This window comes from Lissotriton vulgaris, chromosome 7 (assembly GCF_964263255.1).
Source record: "Lissotriton vulgaris chromosome 7, aLisVul1.2, whole genome shotgun sequence".
NCBI classification, from domain to species: Eukaryota; Metazoa; Chordata; class Amphibia; order Caudata; family Salamandridae; genus Lissotriton; species Lissotriton vulgaris.
Genome location: NC_141695.1, coordinates 1452820054 through 1452844300, shown reverse-complemented (window position 1 = coordinate 1452844300; position 24247 = coordinate 1452820054). Strand labels below are relative to the sequence as shown.

At 47.3% G+C, this 24247-nt stretch overlaps 1 protein-coding gene across 1 annotated transcript in view; it reads left to right on the top strand.

Annotated features, from left to right (window-relative positions):
• PTPRT (protein tyrosine phosphatase receptor type T) overlaps positions 1-24247 on the top strand; it is a 1692228-nt gene that overhangs the window by 974 nt on the left and 1667007 nt on the right. The window lies entirely within an intron of this gene.

Here is a 24247-nt window from a genome sequence, read left to right as displayed (position 1 = left end):
TGGGTAGTTAAATGTCTCTAATGGCAGGGGCGGGGGTGGTCACATTATAGCATTATCTCAGGGGCTTGGACCCCTCTACGCCTCCCGCAGCATTGTGCTTTGGCATGTCTTCCCCAGTTAGTCAAGGCGCTGCCCCTTGAAGACGTCTTCAAAGCCACGGAGCGGCGTGGGGGTTCACCTTTGAACCCCGTGCACACCTGCCAGGGCCCCTGTGCCGCGAGTGTTTCCGCTCCCTGGCCTGTGTGCTGGCCTCGCTCACTAGCACCGGAAGAGGCGGCCGAGAGCCAACAGAGGCCGCTTGTGTGACTCCGCCGAGCCTGGCACAGGCTGATGGGGGGGGGGGGCACGCGGGTGTCAGTGCAGAATGGGACGTGGAATTATGGATGAAGGGATGCATTAACTCACTTATGCAAAAACACATCTATCCAGGAAGCGCGCAGGCAACGGATAACAGAAATCCCGGCCGAATGCATGCCTACAGGATACCCAATTCTACCTTTACACACGTGGTTGTTATTACCTGTTATATGGCGCGCGGTTGTAACTAGTATGGCATCGCAGCGCCCAACTGTTCCTCAGCGTTTACAGGTTGGCTCAATTTTTTTATCCGGGCAACGCGTGCTTATTGTAATTTTTTTTCCCATATGTTGAAATAAATGTTCATATATGCAAGACGTGGGGCAAACTTTAAATTGAAGCATGTCAGTAAAAAATGTAGGGCAACTTCCCACAGCTTATTTACAGAGTAACAAAACTACCCAGCAATAAAAGCGAACGCGGAGATTCGGTTGCTAGGCTCATAACATGGAAGACTTCGAGGCACTTGGGGCTGCTGCCACGAACCCTGAGCTTCATACAGGTGTCGGGCGACAACGGGCTCACCCAGAGCCCTCTCGGTGCCTTTCATGTTGCCGGGGCCCCTTTCATGTGCAGACCCCGGCACGGCTTCACCAGACACACCCCTCCCGTGGGACCTTTTTATAACTCACAGTTGTCCCCGCGCCATGACGCTTTCATGCGGGGAATGCTGCCCACGACCCAGCTCTCTGTACACAAAGGAGCGCCCTGAAGTGGCGAGGGTGCGGGGTGAGCCCCTCCCGGGATGCCGAGCGTTCTTGGGCTTTCAGCTGCACTCGACAGAAGCTGCACTAATCCACTGGGAGGCTGCACTTCATTAAAGGGCACGTGCAGCCACGCGCCAATTCGGGTCTATAAGCAAGTGTCTCGTGCAGGCTTTAAACAGCAGTCATATGCTCTGCTGCTTTACGTTCCATTGCGGAGTTTTTAAAGCGCTAGGTTGCTTCACGGCGCTTCTTGCAGCTGTAAACGCGAATGGAGGGGCAGGCTGAGTTAGCTGAGAAAAGTGATGCAGGAGTAGGATAAGATATGGAAACGGTGCACGAGAAACTATGTCTGGGTGCACAGTATGCTCGAAGCGCTACAAGTGTCGAGTTGTTTATATCGTGTTTCTTACCAACCCTTAGCACATTTCGGTACCTACTCTCCGTTTTCAGAATGGGAACTGACTATAATGTACCCAAGACCACACAATACAGGGACACTTTTTTTTTATAACTCTTGTCTCTTGAATAGTGTAGTCATTGTGTTGTTTCCGTCGGACCAAACATGAAAGACATTGTCATCCTCCCATTTCACCTTACGTTCTGACCAGGATAATACCCCCCCCCCCCCTTCCACCGCCCCCCCCCCCCCCATTCCGGTTCAAAACACGCTCCACTGCCCTCCCCACACTTACAGTGGTGCACCCCTCCCCCGTCTACTCTCGCTGATAAATCATAACACTCGCGCAGGAATAGCACCGAGCTTAAGATGCAAAGACGCTTTGTGTTGAGCACGTCCCTGGTGATGCAGTAAGCGCCACGAGGGGACGGCGAGAAGCGCTATACAAACAAAATGGAAAAAAAGGCAGACTCTGAAGAGAGCCGTGTCTGCAACGGAAGAGAGGTCGGATTCTGGAATGAACTAAGAGAACTATCCCTGGAGTAAAAAAAAGAAAGGGGGGGGGTTCTCGGACTGTTTTTGGCATGTTTTGGTATGTATTCGGGTGTAACAGCGACACTGTACACTAGCACTTGTGCCATCAGACTCCGGGTGCCCAGCTGTGTTTCACTCCTCCTTCAGGCGGCTCCTTTACTTATCACCTCCCCCCCCCCCCCTTAAAAAAAACACCTTCATCCCGGTATTATCCCTCTCTTTTACGATAGTTACGTGTTTTCTAAGACATCTGTGACACTTTTTGTAAGTTTACTACTTTTAGATATTTGCCAACTACTTGCTGGGCAGCACGACGCCCACTCATGCGAAGAGATCTCCGCACCCGGAGACATCGCAACTGTGGCAGAGAGCTCCACACACCTGAGCGTAAGGGGTCGTAAAGCTCCGTATGTCGTTTCTGAATGCCTACAAGTATTACACTGGCAGGAACGTGCACGTTGACCTTTGTGAATCAGGGGCCAAAGTCTGTGATCCGATGTTTGGAATTGACGAGGAGCCCCCATATCTCACAGATGTTTACAGGCTTTCCACCGACTGGAGCACCCCTGAAGGTTGCCTCCCCCGCCTTCCCTCGTGGGCTGCAGGGGTCTGCGCTATGTTCCTGGTCCCAGTCCTGCAGAGCGGTGTATGTACACCTTTGTACAGCACAGCGCACACCCAGGGTGCTCTAGGAGCTATAGATGCGAGTTTACTCAGTTAAAAAGACTTTACGCACGCGTGCTGGCTATTTATTGATCGTTAAATGCATGGCACCGGTTGCAGCCTCTCGTTCCTATCTCTTCTTCACAGTTTCTGCCCGTCCCACTTGTCCGTGTTTGCTTTCCCCATACTTCCCTCCCCATGTTTGTGACTGTGCTCCCTTTTACCTGCATCTCCCCGCCGGGTCTCACCTGGCATCTCCGCTTTCTCTATTGCCGCCTCTCCGCGATGCCCGACTGCCCTCGCCCCACCTGCTCTCCCTGTTTATTTCTTGCTTGTTACTCCTTGCCCTCTGGTCTCCGCCTTCTCTCCCATGTGCTTCTCTCCCTTGGTCCTGTGTGTTTTCCATGTTCACCCATTCAGTACCTTCTGGTCCCCGTACTAGCTTGGTGTCCAAGCCCCAGCCCTCGCTGCCTCTGTCATTGTACACTCTCCCTGTGCTTTCCTGCGCCCCTGTTTTTTTCCCGGCTCCATCTTTCTGCGCTTTCATAAGCGCCTAATACTACGTGTTCTTCGTGCACCAGTTTGCCCTTTCCTGATATGACCTTATATGACCTAAATGTCCTTACTCGTTATTCCTGTCCACTTCTGGTACCCATTTCATTTCTTTGTGGTACAACCACTCCCTGTCCTGGCTTGCTTACCCTAGCCCTGCTTTCCTTGCCCCTGCTTATGTGCAATGTTCCTCCTCCACTCCTTCATCTCCCAGTTTGCTTGTGTCCCAACTTGTTTGCCCTGTCGCTGCCTACTATGCCTGTTCTAGCTTTCTCACCAGGCTGCTTGCTTTCAATGCTCGAATGCCCTGTTCCATATTCCATGCCCTGCTTTCTTTCTGTGACCCTCCCGTGTCCCTGCTTGCTTCTCCGGTCGCTGCTTGTTTTCCTTGCGCGCCTGCTCTTTCTCAGATTTCTTGCTCTGCCCCTCTTTTCTTCCACTGTCCCTGCTTTCACGCTCTGTCCCAGGCTCCTTGCCCTGTCTCTGCCTGCTTTCTCTGAGCTTCCTCTGTTCTTGCTTGCTTCTCCTGTCGATGCTTTTTTTTCCCTGTATGCTTCGCTGCCCAGATTTCTTGTCCTGTCCCTGCGTTCTTTCTGTGAGTCTCTCCTACCCATGCTTTCACGCCCCTCTTTGCCTGCCCTGTCCAGGATTCCGTGGCCTGTCCCTGCGTTCTTTCTCCGGCCCACCTCTGCCCATGTGTTCTTTCTCTCAGCCCCCACTCCCCGCCCCGCCGCCTCTACCGGCTTGCCCTGTTGCTCCCCGAATGCCTCTAATTGCCTGCCCTGTCCCACATTCCTTGCTCTGTCTCTGCTTGCTTATTCTGACGCTTCCCCGATCCTGTTTGCTTCCCCGATCCTGTTTGCTTCCCCGATCCTGTTTGCTTCCCTTGCCACTGCATGCTTGCCCCAAATTCGCGCCTTGCCTCTGCCTGATATTCTGACCTTCCTCTGTCGTTGCCTGAGTTCTGTGAGCCTCCCCTGTCCCTCTTTTGTTTCGCTGACTCCCTCTAACCCTCCTTGTTTCATTTGTCCCTGCTTGCTTGTCCCGGATTCCTTGCTCTGTCTTTGCCTGCTTTCTCCGGCCCTTTCTTTCTCTGAATCTCCCATGTCCCTGCTTGCTTGCCAGGTTGCTGCCTGCATGCCTCTAATTGCCTGCCCTGTCCCAGATTCCTTGACTGACTCTACTTGCTTTTTCTGACACTTCTCCGTCCCTGTTTGCTTCTCTTGCCCTGCTTGCTTACCCCAAATCCTGTGCTCTGTCTCTGCTTGCTCTTCTGAACTTCCTTTGTCGTTGCTTCATTTCTGTGAGCCTCCCATGTCCCTCATTACTTTCGTCCACTCCCTCTAACCCTCCTTGTTTCATTTGTCCCTGCTTGTTTGTCCAGGATTCCTTGCCCTGTTTGTGCTTGCTTTCTCCCACCCTCCTCTGTCCCTTCTTTCCTCCTCTGTCCCTTCTTGCCTCATCTGACCCCCTTCTGTCCCTTCTTGCCTCATCTGACCCCCTTCTGTCCCTTCTTGCCTCCTCTGACCCTCCTCTGTCCCTTCGTGCCTCCTCTGACCCGCCTCTGTCCCTTCGTGCCTCCTCTGACCCGCCTCTGTCCCTTCTTGCCTCCTCTGACCCTCCTCTGTCCCTTCTTGTCTCCTCTGACCCTCCTCTGTCCCTTCTTGCCTCATCTGAGCCGCCTCTGTCCCTTCTTTCCTCCTCTGACCCACTCTGTCCCTTCTTGCCTCCTCCGAGCCGCCTCTGTCCCTTCTTGCCTCCTCTGACCCACTCTGTCCCTTCTTGCCTCCTCCGACCCGCCTCTGTCCCTTCTTGCCTCCTCTGACCCTTCTTGCCTCCTCTGACCCGCCTCTGTCCCTTCTTTCCTCCTCTGACCCCCTCTGTCCCTTCTTGCCTCCTCTGACCCGCCTGTCTCTTCTTGCCTCCTCTGACCCCCTCTGTCCCTTCTTGCCTCCTCTGACCCGCCTCTGTCCCTTCTTGCCTCCTCTGACCCGCCTCTGTCTTTCCTTGATTTCTGTGAGCCGTCTCCGTCCCTCTTTTCCTTCGCTGACTCTCTCTGACCCTGATTGTTTCACCTGCTTTCCCCAGATTCCTTGCTCTGTCCCCGATTCCTCGTCCTGTCCTTCTTTGCTTTCTCTGCCCCTTCTTGCTTTCTCTGACCCTCCTCTGGCGTCCTTGCTTTCGGTGACCCTCCTCTGTCTCTTCCTGGTGGTTTCTCTGCCCTGCTTACTTCACCGTCGCCGCGTGCACGTCCCCACTTTCCACCCAACCCCACCTGTCCTTTTTGCTCTCCCTGTCCCTCCTTGGAATCCCAGCCCTTACGGTTCCCTGGTTTGTGTTCTTCCATGCCTCGACTTGCTCGCCCACCTCCGCACGCCGTCCCCTCTTTGCTTGCTCTTTCTTGTCCTTACTTGCTCTCTCTGCCCCCGGACGCCCCAGTCCCTTTCTAATCCCCTTTCTAGCTCTCCCCTGCCCCTGCTTGCTCATCCCTGCTCTGCCTGTCCTCCCATGTGCAGCTAGCCTTCTCTTTCCCTCTCTATCCTTCTGTTCCTTCTCCCCGCTGCACCTGTTGCCCTATTTCCTTCTGCCTGCGCTGCCTGCTGCCCGTAATCCGGCCTCTGTCTCCGACCCGACTTCGTCTTTCCCTGGAGAGATCTGATGCCAGGCGATCGTCCAAATGGTACTCCTTTCATCCCATCCCGTCTGTGCCTGGCCAGTAACAGGGATGCGCTGCTAAACCAAGAGGCCATGATGTAGTTTACCTACTTTCCTGTGGCATGACCTACCTGTGACCGTGAGTCCCTGCGACAGCCCCACATGGGAGTGACGTGCACAGATGCCTAGCCTGGATTCCACCTCATCCCGCTTTCTTTCACCAACCTGCACTTCCTGTCTCTTTGTCTCATTTTTTGTATGTGCTTTTCATCCATACTTTACCCCTATGCCACTGTTTCCCCTCCATCCTTGTTCCCATTCCTTTGAGAAGGGGCAAAGTCTGATGGTGAATACGTCCTGGTCCTCAAGGATAAGCGCCGTGCTCTCCACATGTACGCACCTGCTCAAATTAAACACCACACTTTAGTTTTCCACACAAATTAAACATCACACTTTAGTTTTTCAACACAAATTAAACATCACACTTTAGTTTTCCAACAAGTCCTGTACGAAGGGAGCGGCTCCATCCCATAAAAAGAAACCGCAGTAGCATTATCCCCCAGCCCCCCCTCCCCCACTACTTCCACCGCAAAGTGTTGTGCTTCCCGGTGACAAGCTGTGTTGCCCCGTAGAGATGCGGCTGTCATTTCAGGCTGCATAGAAGTAATTTCTCAGTGGATCACGGCCTGGCTTCACCCCTGACCTCCACGTGCTCGTTTGGTGACCTGCGGCATAGATCTGCGCGTGCCGCTGATTCCTCTTTCGACCTTTCCACTGTCCACAACATGACCAGCTTAGTAGGTAGACTCTTAACACGTGCACGCACAGCGCATCAAAGCTGCCTGTCTGTGGAAACAAGTGTGGGACAAGAAGCAATTTATTGTTTACAATAGTTGAATTTGTTTGCCCTCTAAAAAGTGCCCCTCTGCGTACAGCGCTACGATGCCCATATTGATGTCTCTACAATTAACCAAAGCGCTTTCATATTCCAACAAATATATCTATAGTTTGCCATTAGAGAAAGACAACATCACCCAGAGCGGGGCAGGGATTAGATTTAGAGATTATAGAATATACTATCAGCCACAGTTTGTGAGTTTGCTATATTTACATCCAGTTTAAAGTGAATCGCTTCAAGGTGCTATCTTTGAGCGCTGTAGTAAGAGGAGAGCCTTGAGGGGAGGTGTCACTAACGTTTCTTGAGGGTTTTGAATTTAGGGAACTCTAGTACCAGGCGACTCCATACCCTGTGCTCTAGTTCCGGGGCTTTCATTTCACAAACTGAAGACTTCTGGGAATTGTAGTTCTGGTAATCTTTATTTGAATGAACTCCGAAAGCAGTGATAAATAAAACAAAAGCATAGGACTGAAGCATGGCGACATTAGTGAAATATAGTCAACAGGCAACTTTAAACAAAAATACCCCACTCACTCCCCTCAACAGAGGAAGCAGGCTCCAGGGCACTCTGGCAGAAGAGCTACTGCGACGAAAAGCGCCCGGGGCCTCGATCATTAGGAGCCTATTTAGTAAAAAATACCTGCATATTGCCATTTTGGGGAAGATTCTGAGAAACAAAGTTGCTTGCTGTTTGTTTGAGGCTTCAAAAATGCGAGCACCTGAAGGGAATGGAGACGCTGGCACGGGCTGGTGTCTTGAGCGCCGAATCTTTTCAATTAGGGATGTCTTCAGCACCGCAAAATGCTGAGTAAGGACTATTTGAATGATGTTAATGATTTTCGATGCGCTGCCTTTACTGCCTCCGCGGCCACCCAGATGCTGCGCGAGATGTCACCTTCGGAGCGGCGCGCATGCGCATTGTGTCCTCTTCAAAGGCGCGCGCTGCTCTGTGTATCATCTTCTCAGGCAGTGATCGCAGCGGCTCCAGGCAGGTTGTAAAACTCTGATCGTTTCCGCAGCGCGCTCTGCAGACCAAATTGGCTGGTGTTGCTCTCATCACCGCTGTGCTGTTGCGCTCTCCCCGGCACTAACCTGCAGGTGAAATTACCCAGTGACTCAATGTCTCCAGGGCATCATTTTCAAGTCCCATGTGTTTTTCGTAAACAACCTGATGGATTCTGGTAGTTGTAGTCTTGGATATTTTCAACTGAACTAATTGGACTACCCCAGCTGCAAACAAGGATGTCTAAAAGAAATCCCCAGTAGTAGAACATGGTGTCCCATCCTTCATGGAATCAGCTGGCGATCCCTTTACAGGATTGGCCATATCAATCAGTTGGCATCATCTTATCCGGACTCACATTTTTTAGGTCTGGCCTTTGAGACAGCTTGGCAGTCTTTTGGGTACCAAAAAAAAGTCATACATACTATACATAAATAAAGGCACTTTTGAATAATAGGCCTTTATTCATTGGCTGTTGGGTTGTCTTTCACATTTTGCTCCCACCCACCACAGCAAACAACATAGGAAATAGGTCAGCCTACTTTAACCATTGCGTCCACTCACTTTGAACAACTGCAGAAAGCTTGTGGTCATTGTTCACATTCTCGTAAAAAATGATACTTTCTCTTCAGTGGCAAAAGTCTTTCAAACTGTGCTTTTCAATTTTATTATATGTATGTTATCTTTAAAATAAGGTTCTTTATTTTCACCATACTTTGAATTCCACTTGATTTCCTGTCTCTTTTTTAGGTTTTGCCTGCACATCACTTGTGATGTGCTTGAGAATACTATTGTTTTTCGTATAAACTTAAAATGGGTTTACATCCTACCTCATCTCTTTCCTTGCTTCTCTTTGGTTCCTGTGCGTGCCACTTACCGTTCTTCCATTTTTATTGGTTGTAGCATATTTTCCTGCATTTACCAATGCTTGTTACTGGTCTGCTTCTCTTATCAGTTTCCTGCTTCCAAAGTACTGTTAACATGCGCTTTGGTGGAACTATATTTTCATAAAGTTATGCCTTTTACTATTTTAACATATTTATATAACAATTTATCATTCAGAGCGATTAAGTGATTTGCAAAGAATCACAAGATGTTGCACAGCACCACCAAGACTCAAACTGGGATCCCCAGCTCTCGCGTCAGCACCTCTGGCCTTTGCGCCACATCCCCTCCACTCCTGTGTTATCTGTCAGGGAACTCTTTCCTTCTCCCAGACGATGATTGATGAAAACAGCTTTTTATCCATTACATAGGTGAAACAGATGCATTACCAATGCTTGTTAAATTTGCTTTCCCAAAGTGTTTAAGGGACATTGTAGCTGCCTGCAATATGACTGCTTGATCGAGTGAAGCTTTCTCGTACCAATCTGTCTGTAGATTTCCACACTAGGAACATGAACTCACTCTCGGTGCTACCTTAACAGCAGTGTCTGTTTGACAAATGATTCTTTTAGTAAGAGAGCTCAGTGGGTTAAGGCCTGCACTGCAAGGATCTGTGGACACTCATTACATTTTTGCTTCCACGGTTTGTACAATTGATGAGATGGGCCATGTGTCTGCTGCAAAGCACTGCGCATAATCTACAGGCCGCAGACTTCAATGCTAGTACATTTTCTAATGTGTTCTTGTATTTGTTTAGAGATCGAGGTGTAATCCTCACGTCAAAGATCCTTTCCTAGCAAGATAGCTCACTGTGTTATGTGCCTGCTGCAAAAACCCATCTGTACTGTTCAGTGGATTAGTGGCTAGCTCAATCTTTCGCTCAATTCATTTCAATGTATTTCTTTATTAGACTATAAAATAGCTATAGTGTAACATTGTGATTGGTCTGAGTGCCGTGGTTCGGCGGTCTGGGCATGTGCTCCACACACGCTGTAATGCACCCTGTATGGAGAACATGCCAAACGCACATGAATTATTCGGACGGCCCCAGAGGGCCGGCCAAACAGTCATTGCGGACTTGGAGTGCAGAGCAGCCCCGCCCACCCCACAGAGCAGCACAGAAACATAAACTGATAATAACTTTGTAATTACAATTTTATGTTTCCTTTATTGGCACAGCTTAAAAGCAGCAGGACAAAGCTCCTCCGCCTTAGCGGAGGAGCTGCCACTGCTAATTCTTTCCATGGCCTGGGATAGAATTTTAACAGAATGAAGTCTTAATAATGCAATCTAGCATATGTATCCACCTGACCCTTTAATTCTCTGTGTGTAAGAAAAAACAAATGATTGTTTCAAAATTTGTGAACCTTTATCGAATTTACTCGAAATTTTGAAAAAGTCACTTACGGGTATATCATGTAAAAATGAATGCAAGGGCATACTTTCTGCACGAAAGTCACAGGAGATCCCAAATTGCACCTGGTTAGAGGAGAAAATGACACCCAGAATACATATTTTGCTCAAATTGTTCTTCCCTGAGCAAAACATTATGATCGTTTTATGCTTTCAAGTTCCCGCATTCATAAAAAAAAAATCATCCAAGTCTTCTTTACTTATGATTGGAATAATAGTGACTCAAAGGACATAGTCACTCTAAATCCGAAACTCCATGAAAAAGTACAGAAAAAAGTAATGAGGTAAAAAAGGCTAGCGCCAAGGGAAGCCAGACGCCTGTCAGAGTTCACGTTGGTGCTCTAAGGGGCAAGGACCAGATGCAAAACCAGCAAGCAACCTGGTTTGCAAATCCAGGCCGGCTTTAGACCTGTTCCTCCCGGTGCAACAATCTTTTTTGGCGCCCCCACATCCCATAACTGCCTTCTCTGATACTCTCACTGCCACCGGGCAAAAGCGTCCTTCATCTCTCCAATCATAAGCTATTTGCTAAACACAGCGGCACCCCTGAGGTTGGCGCCCCTCCACTTGTCAGCACCCAGTGTGGCCGCACCAGTCGCACTGCCCTAAAGCCGGCCCTGTAGCAAATAATATTTGAATTACTCAATGTGGGCGCATTATGAGCAGCAGTGGAAAGCATGACCTGTCCACCCTCAGCTGCTCAAGCTTGAAAGAAGGGAGTTATCACTAAGTAAATGGAGGGAAGTCACTGCTGCTTTGCAGTAATTGATCAGATGATCAGAATATGGTAATAAGGACTCGGATCATAGGTCAGGCAGAGTATTGGCAGGCTTGAAGCCACTGAGCTTTGGGATGCCAAATGACAGCGCCACTTGCAGGATGAAAGGAATGAGATACCCTGCGAAGAAGTCACAGAACTTGCATCACATGCAGTGGTGTGACAAGGGGACCCTGAGTCCTAATGCAGCATTAGAAATTGACGGCTCATCCCCTGGCTTAGGGGTAGAAAAGAGCCACTAAGTGGGCTCCTTACAAGCATAGACCCTGGTTGCTAAATTCCTGAGCTCATGCTCGGTTGGTTATCAGTCACCAAGGGCAATCGGATAGCAAGTTAAGCAAAGCTGTGTGTAGTTATTTCTTGACAAATGGTTGTAGCCAGAAGCATTTACATTTACAACATATGATTAATCATGAATGTCTTATGTATGTTTTAACCACATCGGTGCGGTACAATTTACCGCCCGGTGCTGACCCCTAATGGAAATGGGTGTGGTCATGACGGAACGGTTCCGTCATGAGCATCGAAGGGGTTAAATAAAAAAAATCTGTATCACTTTGAGCCATCTGGCACCAGGTTATGTCAATTTCTACTTAAGCCATCAAACTCTGAATGAAGACTGATCATAGTATGTGGCGAAGGGGCCTCGCCCCTTCACCTTCTTCCTGAGCAAAGCCTGCCTGACAGACACTCTTCTTGTTCAGTTCAAGCAGCCAGGACCAAGACATGAGCTAAATGTGTAGACTCCTGTTTACCTGAACTGAACTTTGCCAGGCTGAGGGTTTCGCAGCCCGGTGGGTGTGACCTCCTCACCCAGGCAAAAGTGCCTCACAGCCCTCCCCCTCGTGATAATGGGGAGTGTCAAAGATTGCCTCGGACCTGGAAACTTCAGTTTTGGCCCTTAAATCCCCAGAGCCAAGGGTCAATCAGTGACACCTAGTCACAGAGTGGGTTGGGGTCGGCAAGTCTCACTGAACCCATCCCACTCTGTGATGAGGTAGGGCTGCTGCTTCCCCTCATTTGCCAATGAGAAAAAGCAGAAGTCCCACTCCTCTTGGGTCCTACAAGGCCTTTCCCTCCAGGAGCTGCAGGAAAGGTTAGTTTTATGTTGTATTAATGTTTGGTACATTGGTGCATGTATGCATGAATGTATGAATTTGTTGTGAGTATTGTGGATGTGTGTTTGTGTGCGCATGTTTGTGAATACATGGTTGTAAATGAGTGAGCGTATATGTGTAAGCATGTGGCTGGCTTGCCCCCCTCCCTGCCACAATTGCTAGCCGCCAGTGGCATATAGACTTAAAGGGATTGAGATTCTATGGGCAGAGTGACCCAAGTGCTGGAGTTTGATTAAATTACACAATATGTAGTACTGGAAGTAAGGGTTGTGTTGTGGTGGCAGGGGCTCCAAGCACACTCTTGAATCTCTGAATACAATTTTTTGTATTTGAAGTTTTTTCTAGCGCAGACTGCAAAAAGTTGGTAAACAGAAAGCAGATGTATTAGATCACATGGTGTCACAGGGGGTCACACATATTGGCTGTCTTCACTCTGTCTCCTGGTGGATAGCAGATATCTAATGATGGTGCAAAGTAAACTGAAGAAAAACCAAAGGAAATGATGGACGGAGCGTTGGCAATACAAGCACTCACCCCCAGTCAACTGATCTGGATTTAATCCATCACCGTTCTTTAGCCCACTCTGCCACCCCAGTTCAGACATGGCCATATGCAAATCAGTCTGACCCTGTGCCTCATGGGAACAGTCCAGCAGGGAAGACATGGCTTAGCAGTTCGGGCTGGACTGTTCCCATGAGGCACAGGGTCTGACTGATTTGCATATAGCCATGTCTGAACTGGGGTGGCAGAGTGGGCTATAGAACGGTGATGGATTAAACCCGGATCTTTTGACTGTGTGTGACTGTTTGATTGATTCAGATGCTCCGTCCATCACCACCCCCTTTTGAACCGCAAAGTAAACTGAAACCACTGCAGGGAATATGTTTCCAGCTCGTCTAAAGAGGCTGTGGGCAGCCAATGCCCACCATGGGTTTTACAACCTCCTTTATTTATTTTTGTTGTACGGTGGTGGGCTCAGGTAGTTCTAAGCACAACCCCTCTGTGGTTGGTCTGGGGGATGATGGGCTCAAAGCCCTGCTTCCGCTGAAAGCACCACTCCTTCAGGGCAGCACCCCATCACACAGTATTAGTATTTTCAAAGTTGGCAGGTCAGGGAATGGTCCTGAACTCAGAAAGTACACCTCAAAAAAGTGGAGAAGGAGAAAAAAAACACTATTAAAGTGTGGGTATAGGGCTGAATGTCCCAACCAAAAGGGAGGAAAGAACCTTGTTTAGGACAAGAACCCTCACTCACCCCAAGGTGACACGCTTCATCAATGGGTTCCTTCTTCACACCAAGGCTGCAAGGCCATTGGTGTGGAATACAACTCCTCAGACTTTGAGGAGGAGCTGAGGTGTTTTCAATGGATCAAGCAGAGGGTGGTGGGCAACAGAGTGTAGTGAAATAAAGGATAGAAGATAAAACTGTCTACAGGAGGACAATTGCTATGTATTCTGAGGTCACTTGGGACAGGGATAAAAAGAAAGTGGGCTAGGGGTTAACAACAAATATACCCCTACAGTTGGTCAACATGTTTCTGCCCTTCTGTGACACCGCCCGGGGTTCAGGGGCTTTCTTTAGAACTATATAATTAGTCACTCTGCATAGAAACAATATTTTTTATATAAATGGAAACATTGGCCACCAAAGTTCGGTGACCGGTCAAACTCAGATGATGGCCTAAATTAGTCGGGAGGGGTCCACCATCTATTTATTTAATGATGTCAAGTACCCTCTCTCAAGCCACACAGGTGACACCACTACAATGCACAGCTCTGCAAGTATGGGTGTCCCGGCAAAAGGCCTGAAATGTATGTGGGTACCAGTGCTCATATAGAATGAAAACCTTCCAGCAACGATTGAGGGACACTCATGGAGCTGTGTGGAGGTTCCAGTGCACACATAGCATAGCTCCAGCAGATATACCTTGAACACTTACTGTAGGCATAAGAGTTGCACCAGTACTGGGCAAGAACTTTAAGGATAATGGTCAGTGTTTTCAGGTTCTGGGCACTGGCTCTCATTTGGGGGACCTGGACTTATTTCTCATCATCAGAATTTGGACTACAACAAGAGAGAGAGAAGGAAATTGGAGAAAGAATAAGAACGTGCAAGATAGAATAAAATCGAGAAAAGACATGAAAAAGAACCTGCTGGAGTGGGATAAAAAAGCAGCAAAAGTAGGTTGAGGTGTGGAAAAGACATGAGGTGAAGTGAAATCAAGATGAGGCAACCTTCATATTGGAACCTGGGCATTTGACTGCACCAGTCTCCTTTGTAAAACTTTGGGGCACTGCCATCTTTCTATTTTCTTTTTAATTAACCAATGATTATCGTATAGCCAGAAGCGCTGCTGAGCAAGACTGAGATAACTTGGAAGTGCAATGAGCTGCACTGAGTATAAAGAACACACAGCCCAAGATCTCTGTGCTGCGGTGAATGTATTACATTGTTCGGCATTCTGTCCATCAATTGTTCTTTTTGCATTTGTCACCCAGAGTGGGATGGATATGCCCATATTTGGGTTCTGTGCTCTCCATGCTACTGGAGTCAAGCTATCTTGGCTGATGAGGGGTGAAACCCCGAAACTGGTCCTAGGATGCTTGCTTCCAGTCCAGGGAGGACCTGGCTTGGCAAGTCGGGCTGGACAGTTCCCATAGGGAGCAGGTTCAAGACTGATTTTAATATGGCTGGGTTCAAACTGGAATGGCATGGGGAGCAAAAAAATTATGTATTCACCCCAGATCTCTGTACTGGGGGGAATGTATGACATTGTTCTGAATTCTGTCCATCAATTGTTCTTTTTGCATTTGTCACCCGAGTGGGATGGGTATGCCCAGAAGTGGGTCCCATGCTCTCCTTGCCACTGGAGTCATGCTAGCCTGGCTGATCGGTAAAACCCAGGAACCGGTCCTAGAATGCATATTTTCCGGTCCAGGGATGACCTGGCCTGGCAGTTCAGGCTGGACTGTTCCCATAGGAAGCAGGGTCAAGACTGACTTGTATATGGCTGGCTTCAAACTGGAATGGTATGGGGAGCAAAAACGATGGATTTAGGCCCAGATCTTTGTACTGGGGTGAATGTATGACACTGTTCTGCATTCTGTCCATCATGTGTTCTTTTGGCACAGAGCCCAAGTCTCCAGCAGTGTCAGCTTTTCGGGGGTTAGCCTCCTTAGTAGTGTGACATGGCGGGCAGCCCCCCTTTTCATGCTATTGCATTTACAAATGTGCAAAGAAGCCATACCCCCTCCAGCCAATGGGACAAAGGTCGCACCTTGACACATTTCTCATGGAACACAGAGTCCCTGACCTCTAACGTCAGCAGGGAGGATCCGTGACCTGGTGTCTTTGGAACTGTAGAACCGGGTTCGAACCCGCGCAAGGCTGCTTGATTTTTGGCAAGCCACTAAAAATATATTGGGGTGCTCCTTTAAAACGGTGTCAGTTTCTCAAGCCCGATTCGCGCTGTGTAACACTGTGAAAAAATTATAATAAAAATCCACGCGACAGAGCAAGGCAGAAGAAGCTAGATGTGAGGTGCACAACCAGAGCTTTCCAGCCCGTCGCTCCACACTGGCTGCTGCCGCGAGAGCCCTCAGCGCCTGCGATATGACATTAACCCAATTAACAAAAATATATACCGTCCCCGGATAAAAGGGAAGCTGCTGGCGCCCAGAGGGCTGTGAATAGTTATGTCCCCCGTGGTTTGTGTAAATCAGACTGTGCAGATTGCAAGAGGCAGTAGCACATAGACTTGATCATCATGTAATTAGCTCACCAAAAAATTCCCAGGCATTGCTCACCTTTCAGACTATCTGGTAGTGGTAGTGGGAGGGGTAGAGATAAGGGGTTGTACATCTTGCCTTCATGGATATCTCTGTACCTCTCATCCTTGCCCATAATTAGGACAAGTTCACTGCCTTTAGATTTAACATCCATGTACGATGCTCCGCTTGTTTTACAGGGTAACAATTTTTTTGAGAGCTCATGGAGGCACCAGTAAATTAAGCTTTTTGTTTAAGATCACACATTTTGGTCTGCCTGGAAAGTCTTGATTGTAACTCATATCTTTTTCTTCCGAGCATGACAGTTTAGTCACACGTACTCCCATGTGAGATTACTTGAGGCACACATACCCATAGCTGCCAAGTTTCACAACTCCATGTGTGACTAGTTAGAAATGTCCTGTATTTTCTCGGAATTCTAGGAATTTTAGTCTTGATTTTATAAGACTACAATTCCCAGAATTCTAAAACAAAAAAAATCTGAGACTGACCTTACTAGTCAAGCATGAATCTGAGAAACTAGCAGCTAGACTTACCTCCTAGTTGTAGTTCAAGAAGGTCTGCACACAGGGCTTTCAGAGGGGTTTAAAAAGGGGGGATCTCTAAAAGGGGTGTGGCCTATTTAATTAAGGGCATGGCTTAAATATGTAAACCAAACTGCTAGGATTTGCATAGTGTGCCTCCTGACCGATATTTTAGTGCCCCTCTGAGCTTTCTGTTGTTGCATTCAGATAAATAACACAATAACTGAAATACACCTAAAACCAGCTGAGACTATTGACTTTACAAATGGTTGTTAGCTGTTTCAGATAAATGAGTAGCAACAAGTATTTTGTTGTGAACAATATTAAAAAATGTTTTAATTCTAAAAATATGTGTAATTTAAACATTACTGAGTCCTGTAGACGGGCTAGTGGTCTTAGTGTCTCAGTCACTCCTGTTATGTTCTCTCAATGTCAAACATGTATATTGTTTTTCTCTTCACATCACCTCCATCTTCTTTTATTGCACCTCACTTCTATCCTCTTCAGCATCCTCATTTCACTGCCTCCGGAATGCACTTTCTTACATCCCCTCAATTCACCACCTCAAAACACACTGAGCTCCTACTCATATGTAAGCACTGAAAGCAGATTAATAAGCCCCATGCAAAGCTTTTACGCTGCCGTTGCATCACTTTCTGTGGCACAGCGGCGGTGTGAACAATGCACCACATTGCAGCCAATTTACAGAGTGATGCATCTAGGCAGATGCGTAGCCTTTTAAAGTCCTGCGCCATATTATATTTCACCTGCATCATTTATTATGTATGCAGGGTGGACGTTCCCAGGCGGGAAAGCTTCGTAGAAGTGATGCAGTGAAATCTACAAGATTTCACTGTGCCATTTCTAGGACGTCGCTGCATCAAAACCTGATTGGAGCAGGCATAAGGAGTGACGCAGTGTATTAGGAATAGGCCTCCCATGCATTGCTGGAGTTGTGTTATGCTTATGACACAAATCTAGCAATGTGTGAATTTGCTCCGACAGATGCGTCAAAATTTCTGATGCATCTGTAAATCCTTGCGCCATATTGTAAATATGACGCATCCATGGTGGCGCAATCATACATAGGCGCAGGGAAACTGACACATCTGTACAATGCAGCAGTTTCTTGTAAATAAGCCCCTGTATTTTTTTCCACCGGGTCAATATTTTGACAACTGTGTACCTCCTACAAACACAGAATCCGGTGCAGAACGTATGCTCGTGAACGCTCATGATGAGACACTACCAGACCGCGTTGAGAAAGCTGCCGCTCGAGTACAAATCTACTTGAGTGTCAGAAAACGCCCGCTTGCACTGTGTAAGATGCCGTTTCAATGATTGCACAGTGCGGACAAGCATCCGGCACTGTGCAATCAGTGTGAACAGCATGTCCCTACCGCACTACCCAGTTCGCGTAGCTATGCGTAGCGTGCATAGTGTGAAGTGCACTTCACGTAGCTACGCATAGCACTACTATGCAAACTACGCCCAGGATTAAAATACTCCTAGGGGGTGCAAAGTGCATAAAATATATGCCAGGAATTAGATCCCTTGCATTCATTGTTCAGAAATCGATCAGTGTTCTGATTTTAAAGTAACGGTCATTTCCCAATGCAACGCGACCCACTGAAAAGGCGGTCTGCCCTCCCACAGGATGCTCAGTGTAGATTTTGTGCCATAGAATTGGCCCAATTATTACTTTATATCATCCTTAGTTCTATCCAAAAATAAATGTGTATCATGTTCCCTCTTTCTGGCAATAACAGGGACTCTCTGGGCCCTGCGCTGGCTTATGCTTTATGTTTTTTGTGTGAGTGTATGCTGGTAAATGTGAACATGAGGTGTGCTGTGCATTGGGTCAGGAGAGACCGCGCCTGAGGTTGTCCGTGCATGCTGAGAGTTAAATCTCCTTCCAGACATATCTGATCGGGTGTTTGCTCATCGAGTGAATGTGTTTGTGTGTGGTTTTTTTCTTAAAAAGACTGCAAGACATGTCGATCGAAGAACCAAGCTGCAAAAACCTGTTGATTTCGAATTTTCAGGACAAGAATCCATGAGCTCTGCCTTTCTCATAATATCACTTATAATGATTCTCTTTTCCTATTGCTTCCATGCGTGTAACAAATACGCCTCATTAACACAAATGTTTACATTTCCTGGTAATAAGGCCCAAGAGATTGTCATCAGAAGCCCTGCCTGCTGCCTTCCTCACGTGTAAAAATAATGCTCGGTGAAACCACCGTATCCGGAACAGGACTGCTATAATGGTTTTCGCCCGTAGGTGGCGATGTCTCCATAAATATTCAAGCTTGCCTGCGGTGGCCCGGACATGCTGGTCAGTTAAGTGCTGGTCTTAAGGAGGCCAGTACTGGAATGTCGCCGACAACTGCCGGCAGTAACTTAAACTCGCTTTAAAGCAGGCAACGCTTAAGAAATATTATAGAAATTAAGACAAGGCGCGAGTATGCTAATTTCGGCTGAACCTTTAAATCAAATTGTCAATATTATGGCAAGCAGTACGAAATAGGCTGCGGGGAAGTTGATGGAGCTAACGAGATTCGTACCACCACTTGTGCCCGGGCGAATATCAGGTCCTTGAGAGCTCCGTGATGCAAGCCCATAACCCTTCGAGGGACCCTATTCATCCTCAGGCGCTTCAATATATGTGACATAAAGAAGTCTCAGGGGGCTCTTTAAAAGTTCCACACCGCCATTTTGTGTACGCCACTGTTTATTTATTTAATTTATTTATTTAATACGATTTTATATAGCGCGAACTTTACCCGAAGGTGTCAGAGCGCTTTACATAAGAACCAGTTGCAAAATATAAGGATTTAGGATTACATGCATTACATAAAAGATACAAACAGAAAAAATGTGCACATGTACAAGATGTAAAGTCACACAAGAAAGAGATACAAATGGATATATTCTAAGAGTCACAGAGGAATGGTAGAGAGTACAAAGGTCTACTGCATATACTAGTGATTAGAGTTATCTCTATATACATATATATATATATATATATATATATATATATATATATATATATATACACTTAGTAGATTTTCTCAGGTCAAGACCCCCCCAAAAAATAAAAAAAAACAGGAGATCAGAGTTCCATTAAGTGGGGTCGGAGGGGGGGCGCAGTCACAGCACCAAGGGAGGGTGGGATACAAGGGTATGGAGAAAAGGCAAAACATAAAAGGGAAGAAACATTTGAGGATCGTCAAGGGGGAAACGAGGGAAAAGGGTAAAGGACGAGGGAATGGACAAAATGGTCCAGAGAAAAGCATCCGAGAACAGCAGCAAAATGGCGGCCAGGACAAAAGAAAAAGTAAAGAAGTCCATGAGAGTCCGGTGTGGGACAGGTCGCTCTGATGAAGAGTGTTCTCTGGGGTCCTGGGGTGGGTATGTTCCGGAAGGGGCTGCGGTGTGCCAAGCAATATAGGTCGGGACTGGAGGGTAGACATGTCCAGGGTTAAATCGCAGGACCGCCTTCACTCGCTGCAGGCTCCGGTTTCCACAGGCTCTGGTTTCCAGCCATGGATTACACTGGAGCGGTTCCTCGCAGGCTACTCACCACAATCACCACTCCTCCTGGTCTCGTGCTACCCTGCACTGGGCGCTGTTATGGGTCAACACAGTCTTCCAGGCATATATTATGTTTCGCAATAGTCTGACAGAAAGTGCCTGCTCTGTAAAGCACCAATATGACACAATACGCAAATTATACACACTAATGATGTTACTGTTTATTTAGTTATTTACCGCATGACTCCAGTTTTTTTCCCATATAGGTCACCTAATTTTACATCTTTATCTCTCTGAGATGCTTATGTTGTAACCCCAAAAAAAGCCCTCCCTCTATTAAATTATGATGCCACCGTGTGAAGAACTTTCTAGCACAAAGTGGTGATTAGGGCTTTGCCGCGAACGGTAATACTCCTCTTTCAATGGCAACAGTGCTACATTTGTGAAAAATAAGTACGGGTGCCCAAAGTTTTTCACAGGAGCCTGCTGGTGGCACTGCCATTTGCCCCTGGAGTTGCTGCAGGCCAACGCTGCCAGTGCCTCGTGTTTATTCCACCCAGTGGCATAACAACAGCCCCCGCAGCCCTGCGGTGTGAGAGGGGTGGTGGGTGGGAAAGAGCTCTAGGGAGTCCTCTCTGGCACTGTGAACAGGCAGTGGTTGAAAGCTCCTGAGGGGGTCCGTGGGTGCGCCCCCCCTCATGTACTTTTCAGGGGGGGCTCAAGTTTTCTAAAGCCTCTGATTCCACCTTCATACTAAATCCAGGTTTCAGGCAGCAGATTCTTAAGGAGGGGGCCAAATGAGCAATGCGAGGACCCCAAGAAAGGACAAGTCCAAATATGAGCTTGAGTAAGAACATTTTTGTGACGAGAGCAACCTCTCAGGACGCATTTATTTAACAGAAAAAGTCACAGAAAACACCTGAACCAGGGCTCGAGTCAGGGTACCACGCGGGTGGACGGCGTCCCCCCACTTATTTTACCGGGAGCTCAATAACTGGAGCAAATGGAGCCACACATTCACTCTTTGGCCTCTCTGGGGAGAGATCAGAATTCATTCAGAACGCTGCTCACGCGCTGGATTCTCTGATGCAATCGCATCTAAGGGGTGAGCGAGGGGAGGCAATGAGTTTGATGGTGCAAGCCATCTTTCGTGACGTCACTTTCTGTTGTAACGTCAGCGTCCCCCCACTTCTTTTTTGAGGACTTGAGCCCTGACCTAAACCTTAAATAAATTGGATCCAAAAATGGTTGCAGTTATATTATAGAGTTTAAGATCCCATGCGTAGTTGGCTAGACATAAAATCCCCACCCATTCAGCCGTGCACCTTCCGCTGGAGCGCGTGGTGTGACTCTTCCGCGGGTCCTCCCTGTACCTGATATACCAGCCTGCAAGTACTGTGAAGGACCACAAACATCCTGGATTCCCCAGTTCACCACATACAGAGGGGAGTGGAGCCCTCTCAGATTTGAATCTAAGGATAATCACGCTAGAGGAATCCCATACAGGAGCCCCTGGCACCCACCAGGGATGTGCCTAACAACAGGGCCATATTTGGTCCACTGACACGGGCCATAACCCTCATCACCCCAAACGGCCACTAAAATGAAGCACCCGGCCACAAGCAGGCCAGAAGCAGCTGCATCAGTGTCCATTCACAACCTCTGCAAAGAATTAAGGCTCCGAACACCCCCCCTCCCACCTTTGAAGTCCAGATGAAATAGCCAGTTGCATGAATTATTTGATGGGAAATGCCAAGGTGTCGGCAATGTCACAGTCAGCCGTGGTCACACCATACTCCAAAAGCAACAGGTAACAAGTAATTAACAACAACAAATGGTAACAGACAAATCAAACCTCTAGAACAAATTAACATAACACCCCCACAGAACCCTAAATCAAGGGTCAAGGTGGGTGGGGGAAAGGAATGATATGCTGGCGGTCAAAGGCAGGGCCACTGGAATTATGCGATTGTGCAGCCGCAGCCATTTTTGCATAGTTGTAGATTTGATGCATTTGCCACATAATTCACCGTTTGCTGCACAGTTTGCAGATTTAGACCACAAAAATGTGTTTCTAGTTCAAACGGTTCAAAAGTTGGTAAAAGCATCGTGAAAACCCTGCTGCACAGTGGTTGGCCCTTTGCAAAGGTTGACTGCCACCTTTCTGTTGCTTATTGCTACCTTTGAGTGTTAAACTGGTTCTAATGATGTATAACTAATGCCCAGACAGTGTTAGCAAGCTTGAAAATGACAAACTAATGAATACTATGATAAAATGTGCTGCATAATGAGGCATAGTTTGCCTTTCTTTGCCACTTTATTTACTCAACCCTGCCGGATAATTTGACCCTCCCCTGCCGCATAATTATAGTGGCCCTGGTAAAAGGGCAGGGGATGGCTGCAGGTTGAATAAAAGGGAGGCCACAAGACCATTGACCTCTACCTTCAAAAGGTGGCCATATCATGCCTAGAGCTTCACCAAAAGCATGTGATCCCATTATCCAGCAGCATTCACTGGAAGTTGCTTTTTGGCAGACTGGCAGCTCAAATTAGAAGTTGTCTGCCACAGCAAGGGTTTTCGCTGTCCATGGCCTTCATGCCACCACTGGGCAGGCTCCTGTCTTCAGCACCCCCTTTCAGCGGCAACCTCGTAGAACTCAACCCAAGGAGCCCGCGGGGGTCGGACCACAGTTTTGTGTTTTACATGTTACATCAAACTCATGAGCACTGAATAATTCACCAAAATGCCTGGGGAAGTAGAATGACATAACACACTCTTTAACCACTGATGACATCACATTAGTGGTCCATTGGTGCACCATTTGTGCTCACCGGCTTCCTAATCGCTGTTCAAGGAACGGAGAAGAGTACAGAGAAGAAGCTAGAGAAAGGATACAGGGCTCTGAGTTCCTATTTACTTTCTGTTCATGCTGCTGCTTTCGTGGCCCCAGAACAGGGTCAGCAGGGGCAGTGCAAAAAGTACAATAGTTCAAGCCGAATGTATGACGTTACAACGCATGCATTTACAACGCATGGCTTTACAACACAGTTTTTACATCGCAATATCCTTTACAACACACTCCATTACATCGCATGACACTACATCGCATTTTTAGAAACTACCTTTACAATGCATTCCATTAATAATAATAATAATAATAATAATAATAATAATAGGGAAGCTTGTAGAGCGCCTGGTTACGCTAAAAGCGTGTCCCCGCGCTAAGACTGAAAAGAAACCTCCAAGCAGAAGAAGAAGAGGGCTCTGTTATCTTGCAAACAGGTAAGTCTTTAAGTTCTTCCGGAAGCTAGATTCAGATGGGTCTAGGCGGAGATTGGTAGGCAGGGCGTTCCAACTCTTCGCTATCAGATGTCGAAACGAGCACCCTCCCATGCGGGCCCTTTTTACCCTAGGTACCTCAAGTAGGCCTCCGTTTGAGGAACGCAAAGTTCGAGATGGTACATACTTGGTAAATAGGTTCTGTAATGGTTTTGGCGCTTTGTTAGCAAGAATGCGGTGACAGGTACAGAGGGCTTTGAATGATTACTTCGCATGATACCTTTACAACGCATACCATTACAAAGCATACCATTACATTGCATTTAAGGTAAGTATTGGATAGTATAGGGGTAAACATTACTATTCTAGCTCCAGGGGGTGCAACAGTAGGGTAAGTGTTGGATAGTGTAGGGGTAAAAATTACTATTCTAACTCCAGGGGGTGCAAAAGTAGGGTAAGTTTTGGATAGTGTATGGGTACTGTGCGTTGTAATGGTATGCGTTGTAATGGTATGCGTTATAATGCCTGCGTTGTTGTGACATCCGATGTAGTGTCATGCGTTGTAATGCCTGCGTTGTAGTGACATGCGTTGTAAAGGATGTTGCGATGTAATGACTGCGTTGTAAGTGTAGTGTGATGTAATGGTTGCGTTGTAAAGGATGTTTCCTGTTCAAGCCACATGTAGTAGATGTTACCCACGATTTCCCCAATTTCCATCCATTATTACATTGTGTTTTGCCTCTAAAAAACAAGAGACCAGAACTTAAAAAAGTTGTCATAAAATTAAAAGAATATTAAGTAAATAGGAAACTGCTTAAGGCAGATCCCTTACTTTCCAGGTTTGCAGGCATCAGCCTTTGTAGGGTACAGCATCAGGCTTGAAATTGTAGCCTTTTCAGCATGACACACTTGCTCACCCCAAGGCGTATCTTGTCGCTATTTAAAGATGTCCTTTGTACACCGTCCTATAGTATGAATTTGACCACTCCCTGAAGAATGGAAGGCTGACCGGACTGCCAGATTTTAAGCGCAGGCCATGTTCATCAAACAGAGATCTTTGCAATGGATACATTAGACTACAGAGTCAACATCCCTGGTTTGTGTATTAAAATATGCTATCACATCTAAGTATCTTGTTAGTGTGACGTCACCGAAAA